Genomic DNA, 7,979 nt, shown 5'->3' with positions numbered 1-7,979 from the left:
GTCCAGGTATGTTGTCTATCTTCCCATAAGCAGTTAAACAGAAATTAGCTATCTTTATCTAAAGGAATACTGAAGAATGCAACTACATAAATCTATGACTGACCAGGCACAGTGGCTCACACCTGTAATCCCAGCACTTTGGGAGGCCGAGACGGGTGGATCATGAGGTCAAGGGATCGAGACCATCCTGGCCAACATGGTGAAATCCCTTCTCTACTAAAAATACAAAAAATTAGCTGGGCACAGTGGGGCACGCCTGTAATCCCAGCTACTTGGGAGGCTGAGGCAGGAGAATCGCTTGAACCTGGGAGGCAGAGGTTGCAGTGAGCTGTGATCGTGCTACTGCACTCCAGCCTGGTGACAGAGCAAGACTCTGTCTCAAAAAAAAAAAAAAAAAAAAAAATCTATGACTGGAAATTTCTGCATTAGATGGGGTGGCTGTGAGAAGTGTGTGAGGATTAGGCACAACTGGATGCCGTGGAATTACTGTGTTGTTTATTGCTCTCAAATCCTGTACAAACCTCCACCCTCTCCTGGTTTTCTTACCAGGAGAATCGGTGCATTACAAGGACTTGTACAGAGAATGACCAGTACTCTTTCTATATAATCTAAGATTATATGTTGCTTTTTTTTTTTTTCTGGGGCTTCAGTTCTCAAGGGATATTGTCTGCTATTTGGAAACCATTTCCAATGAGTCTAATTAAATTTTTATTGAAGTAGTTAAAACAATATTTTCCTGTATCAATGCAGGACTTTGACCACAATTGATCAGCTATTGCCTTATTGCATTTTGTAATTCATCACTTAGTAAGTCAGTGTCTTTGATGGCAAGATGGATAGCAATTGGATTAGGTTTTGAAAAAAATCTTTTTCTCTTTTTTTTTTTTTTTGAGACGGAGTCTGAGTCTGTTGCCCAGGCTAGAGTGCAGTGGAATTATCTCTGCTCACTGCAATCCCTACCTCTCAGATGCAAGCAGTTCACCTGCCTCAGCCTCCCAGGTAGCTGGGACTACAGGTGCACACCACCATGCCTGGATAATTTTTGTATTTTTAGTGGAGATGGGGTTTCACCATGTTGGCCAGGCTGGTCTCAAACTCCTGACCTCAGGTGATCCACCCACCTCCGCCTCGCGAAGTGCTGGGATGACAGGCGCCCAGCTGAGTTTGAAAAATTTTCTGTCTGTTAATTCTGTTTTATCATGTATAGCATCGAATTCTAAATACATTTCACCTTTCTAACAGAAAGAAATATGGGTACTACATAGTTCTGAGAAGTTTTCTTATTGGATGGAAACTAAAGAAACCAAAAGTAAAACATGTGTCCCTTGTAAGGGACCTAGTCGAAAAGTTACAGGTTGAGACTTACGTGCTCATACAGGAGTATTTATAACACCCACCATTTGGACCAAGTATTTACTCTGAGGAATGGGACCTTGTAATAAGGTGGGATGTATTAAAGATAATGTTTGGAACCCAGGAGGGGCCTTGCCAAGGGCTCCTGCAAACTTTGGCAAAAGTCAGTTGGATAAAAACAGTCCTGCTGGTACCAGGTGTTGATTGGCAAAGCAGCAGCGGTCAAGGCAAGATTCATTTTGGGTCCCTTCTTGGGTAGCCAGATAGATCAACCTGAAATAATATAATTAAAAGGGTCAGAATCTAGTTTTAAAGAGTTTATTCAAGTGAAAAGCTAGGAATGGCCATTCTGGGACTCACAGACTCCAGAGAAATGGGATCAATGCTCTGAAGTTAAAAGTTAAGTTTTTGCTTATATAGGAAGAAGACAAAGAAATGTAATAGGATTAACTTCCACATTTTCTATACAAGTTATAGAGTTATAATAAATTAATTAGGTACAATTCGTTTCTTTTCAGTATGGCTTGTTTTCTTTATAGCTGGTTTTCATTTCCTTTCCAATTGAAAGAGTGAATTTCACCTTCCACTTTAAGACAATGTGATAGCCAAGAGTGAATTTCACCTTCCACCTTAAGACAATGTGATAGCCATGAAGTCTTTGTGTGAAAAAGGTAAGAGGGAGGTTAATCTATCATGAAGATCAACAGAGTAGAGGGAAGGGGTCTTCCTTGGTGCCCTTCTGTCATCTACAACTAAAATGTTGTAAACTAAAATTGTTATAAAACTAGGCAGGTAAGGAAGAAGGCTTAATCTATTATCAGAGAAACAAAGGTTACAGCTGTCTATCATGTGACTCAGGTACCATAATCACATCCCTTTAAGGCTCAAACATAATTTAGAGTTTCAGCAGCTTAGCATTTGAATTATTTATTTTCACAGTACCATAGGGTAGAACATGCGCCTAAAATCTCTATAAGCCTGTTGTTCAAGCTGGCCTTGCAAACTGGACAGTTTTGTGGTTTTGACCAGACTTTTGTCTATTTAGACAAATTTTGCTGTGAGTCTCCAAAATAAAACCGGATGAGGTTCCCCTCTCGTCTTATTTTATATCCTTAAGAGTTTGAGTCGTGACCAAGTGGGAGTGCTCTCTTTTGGTCTCTGCCATCTGAGAGGCATGATGTTCTGGTCACATTCAGTGGCCAGACTAAACAAAATGGAAACCCCAAGACAAGTAATATTTTAAGCAGCACACTCTTTGTTCCAAACCTGTCAGGCTTCACGATAGGTTGTCTTAAGTAGTTCCATCTGTAAGTGGTCTCAACCCTGGTTGCCTGGTTAATCCTGGGGAGATTCAATCCTAGGAGGGACCGTCTGGTGACTGGCAGCCCCACACAAATTTGTGAGATATCCAAAGCAATGAATTAATGGGTTTGTGATGACCGGTGGCCCCCTACAAATTTGTAAGATACCCAGAGCAACATAAGCACAAACACCATTCTTAATTGTCTTTAGCTACAAGAATCTTTTGCCATCTTAGTCTATTCCTGGGAATAAATTCCGGGGGCTCATGGGGACTGCATCTTCTATGCCCTCTCCATGAATATCTCTTACTCCAAAATGGAATCATTAGACTAGACATTTCCTTTCAAGCTATTGTTACCTATTCTGCTGTAAATATCCATATTCCATTAGAGAGACTGACCAATACAGAGTTTTAGAATTTTAAAAGTACAGCTGACCAGGTATAGTGATTCATGCCTGTAATCTCAGCACTTTAGGAAACCAAGGCAGGCGAATCACTTGAGGTCAGGAATTCCAGACAAGCCTGGCCAGCATGGTGAAACTCCGTCTCTACTAAAAATACAAAAATTAGCCGGGTGTGGTGGTGCATGCCTGTAGTCCCAGCTACTTGGGAGGCTAAGGCATGAGAATTGCTTGAACTCAGTAGGCAGAAGTTGCAGTGAGCTGCGATGGCGTCAGTACTCCAGCCTGGGTGACAGAGCAAAACTCTGTCTCCAAAAAAAGAAAAAGAAAAAGAAAAATTGCAGCTTTAAAATTAGTACGTACTAACTCTAAGGAGGCAGTGAGGAATGTGAAGAAAGAGCCAAGACTGAGTTCAGACACCAACTTCCCTCCATGAGCTCTGGATTGTGGGCAAGTGTTTTCATCTTCCCGTGAGTCATGCTTCACCATCTATAAATCCCAAGGCAATCTAGCATAGTGTTAGACTCCCTAGGATTAGAGTCTGGAGTCAGTTTAGGCTCAAATCTCAGCCCCTTTGCTGGTTTGACACTGGCAAAACTTTTTTTTTTTTTTTTTTTTTTTTTTTTTGAGACGGAGTCTCGCTCTGTTGCCCAGGCTGGAGTGCAATGGCCGGATCTCAGCTCACTGCAAGCTCCGCCTCCCGGGTTCACGCCATTCTCCTGCCTCAGCCTCCTGGGTAGCTGGGACTACAGGCGCCCGGCCACCTCGCCCGGCTAGTTTTTTGTATTTTTTAGTAGAGACGGGGTTTCACTGTATTAGCCAGAATGAACACAGTGACCTTGTGATCCGCCCGTCTCGGCCTCCCAAAGTGCTGGGATTACAGGCTTGAGCCACCGCGCCCGGCCGACACTGGCAAAACTTTGCTTCGACACCCAAGTGTACGTCACAGGGTTACTTAATTCCTACTGTGAGGCTCTATTCCACCAGAGGACACAACTGCCAGCTCGGGACAGTGGGTTCCCTTTGTGCCCAACACACACGTACACACATGCACACACACAGCACACTGTCTTTCCCACAGATGCTTTTACTTTTTTTCTTTAATTTTTGGAGGGCTTGCCTAGTGATAAGGGAGAGAGAGAATGGGGACTCTCGGCATCCAATGAGAAGTCATCAAACTTCTGGCCCTTAGTCTTCACATACCTAGAGTCTCAACGGTCATCCTTGGTTCCTGTCTGCATGACCTCATCAGGACCAGAGACTGCTGTGGTCCTTTACTTCTCTGAAACACCGCAAAGGGCTGCACCGGCTTAAAAACACCACACATCCACTTCTTCCTGGGAGTCTTTCTGCCTCCCTGGGGCTCCATCCAAAAAGCTTACAAGCAACCCTCCCTGCAGGGGTGGACTGTGGCTGGGAACTGGGTGAGGTGGACAGGACAGGGATCTTTTTCAGACTCCTGCTCTCTGACAGGGTTGTCCAGGGGAGAGAATACAGTCATGGGTTCTTAGTTTCTGTTTCTGGTTGGGCCAGTAAAGCCCCTTCCTCATCCCTCTTTTCTGCTCATCACTAGAGACAGAAAGTAAAAACCATCGCTTCAGGCTGCTAAAAGCCTAAAACAAAACAAAACTGAACAGCAACAACAAAATAAGGTGGGTTGGACAAGCTTGCTAGCTTCCCTCATACAACCTCCCTCACCCTCCTCTGGCCCAGGGCATTTTTGTCTAGTTCTTGTGGCAGGAAAGCCCAGCTACTAAATAAACATGTGTTTTCCCCAATCATTTTTCCAAAACTTTAGTTCTTTGCTTTTTCCCCCAAAAGGCTAGGATTTTGAAATGTTTCCCACCCCAACTTTCTGCTTTTCCTTCCTTGGGAAAATGAATAAAATGCTCTGGCTCTCTGAATCAGATGAAGGCCAAAAGACACAAGAAAATGTCATAGAAAAAAATACCAGTTAAAATTTTATAATATTGTGCCATATAAAAATTTAACAAGTAGTGAAGAAAGAAAAATAGCTCTGAGCAGCCTGAGCTATGTGAGTACTGCAAAAGTCTCAGAGAGCCTTTGCAGACCTTTGTGAAAGGCCCAGAGAGACAGGAACATGGGCCTTCAGTCACAGCCCCATACCTGGGGCAATTGTTTAAGGTTATTTTGTTCCTGATTTGCTGCCTCACCCATTATCTTCATGTTCCTGGAATATGTATTACAAAGAACAATGTATAGCCAATCAACAGTTTGTGTTATTTAATGCAAATTCCTGGTAAACAACTTAGAAGCTGCTGCTTCTTTTTTCCTTTAAAAACCTGCTTGTGGCCAGGTGCGGGGGCTCACGCTTGTAATCCCAGAACTTTGGGAGGCGGAGGCAGGCGGATCACCTGAGGTCAGGGAGTTTGAGACCAGCCTGACCAACGTGGAGAAACCCCGTCTCTACTAAAAATACAAAATTAGCCAAGCGTGGTGGCGCACGCCTGTAATCCCAGCTACTCGGGAGGCTGAGGCAGGAGTATCGCTTGAACCCGGGAGGCGGAAGTTGCAGTGAGCTGAGATTGCACCACTGTACTCCAGTCTGGGCGACAGAGTGAGACTCTGTCTCAAACAAACAAAGAAAACCTGCTTGTAACTGCTGCTAATCTGAGTGTAGTTTCAGGGCAACTTGAATTTATGTTCCTGGGCTGCAGTTCTCAAACTTGGCCCAAATAAACTCTCTACTAATACTAATTTAGTATCAGTTTTTTTCTTTATGTAAACAATAATTTATATAAAACTCTTGGCACAGTGCCTGATGCATAGTAAACACTAATAAATAGTGACCACAATTATTACTATCTGCTCCATAATATTATTTTAAGGATTAACGTAGGCAGAATGCCTGACACATAATAGGTGTTGAGTGAATGCCACCCATCATATTGAAGAAAAATGATTTTGAGCTCAATGTAAACAATATATTAATAAAAATATTATTTTTAAAATATTAAATATCTGTACATATATTAATAAATACATAATTTTTGAATGAGAAAGTTTACTGGCAATAACTTTTTCAAAAGCTTTGAGAATGTGTCTTACCTATTGCTGTCTTTAACCCCCTATAAACTACATCCTATGCTAACTAGAAGTACATACTTTGATTTCCCTGGCCTTCATACTCTGCAAGACAAAATCAGCAAAAATAACCATTAAACCTTTGAAAAAACATATGACATATGACACTGGCCATGAAATCATCAATATATTTGACTGAATGGAATTTTTTATTTTGTCTAAATCTAGTGGCAGAAAAACATGAAAAGCAAAATTATAGTTGGGGCTGTGGCGATGGCAGGTTCAGACACTCAGGCTTCTAGACATATGTATTAGTTCATTCTTGCATTGCTAGAAATACCTAAGACTGACTAATTTATAAGAAAAGTTTAATTGGCTAATGGTTCTGCAGGCTGTACAGGAAGCACAGCAGCATCTGCTTCTGGTGAGGCCTCAGGAAGCTTCCAATCATAGCGGAAGGCAAAGGAGGAGCATGCACATCGCATGGCTAAAGCAAGAGCAAGAGAGCGAGGAGGGAAGTGCCACACACTTTGAAGCGATCAGATCTCATGAGAACTCACTCATTACCATGAGGACAGTACCAAGAAGATGGTGCTAAACCATTCCTGAGAAATCTGCTCCCAGATCCAATCACCTCCCACCAGGCCCCACCACCAACATTGGGGATTACATTTCAATGTGAGATTTGGTGGGGACACAGATCCAAACCATATCAACATATTCCAGAAAAGTATCAAAATGAACCAGACTTCTAGGATATTGTCCTAGGTCCTACTCCTGGTTTAACCTTCAGGTGTAACAATAGAGAATGCATTCCTCTTCCTAATAAGCGCAAGCCTTGAGGCCCATCCTCTCATGATGAAGCTGCATTACAGACTTCCCCTGAACCTGGCATCATTGCATCCACAGTCTCCTCTCCTACTTGATAATTCCTAGCAGCATAAATACATGTTGATCTCTCAGTTTGCAGCACACACACTTACAGACACTCATACACACAGTGGCCTCTTAATTCCCTATCTTCCTCTAGCTATTGCTTCATTTCTCTACTCCCTAGCAGAAGAAAACTTTCGGGAAGAACTGTCTAGGAACACTGCCTGTACCACCTTAGCAAACATCTTCTCTTTAGCCCACTCCAATCTGTCTTCTGCCATCAACACTGAAATAAAATCACTTTTGTCATCTTGCAGATAAATTCCATTTGCCACAATCCTTGGGTACTTTTCTGTCCTCATCTTCACCTCCCAGCAGCATTTGACAGGGTGGCTGGTTTCCTCTTCTTGAAATGCTGTCCTTGGAATCTGTGGCGTGACAGTCTAATGTCCTCCTCGACAGGCTACCCTGCCTCAGTGCTCAGTTTAGGGCTCTCTCTTTTTTTTTTTTTTTTTTGAGACGGAGTCTCGCTCTGTCCCTGGGGCTGGAGTGCAGTGGCCGGATCTCAGCTCACTGCAAGCTCCGCCTCCCGGGTTTACGCCATTCTCCTGCCTCAGCCTCCCGAGTAGCTGGGACTACAGGCGCCCGCCACCTTGCCCGGCTAGTTTTTTGTATTTTTTAGTAGAGACGGGGTTTCACAGTGTTAGCCAGGATGGTCTCGATCTCCTGACCTCGTGATCCGCCCGTCTCGGCCTCCCAAAGTGCTGGGATTACAGGCTTGAGCCACCGCGCCCGGCCAGGGCTCTCTTCTTTCATAAGTACTTGCTGTGGATAATCTCATTCATTTTAATGGCTTTAAATACACTCCATCTGTTGACTGTTTCCAAATTTACATACTCACATATCCATTAGCCTGCTTGCCATCTCAGTTTGGATGTCCAATAAGTATTTCAAATATAGCTCGAAAATGGGTATCTTGGGTTTCCTACATAATCTGCCTTCAC

The sequence above is a fragment of the Trachypithecus francoisi genome, unplaced genomic scaffold, assembly GCF_009764315.1.
Source record: "Trachypithecus francoisi isolate TF-2019V2 unplaced genomic scaffold, Tfra_2.0 Lachesis_group4, whole genome shotgun sequence".
Lineage (NCBI taxonomy): Eukaryota > Metazoa > Chordata > Mammalia > Primates > Cercopithecidae > Trachypithecus > Trachypithecus francoisi.
Note: the sequence above shows the minus strand (reverse complement) of the source record.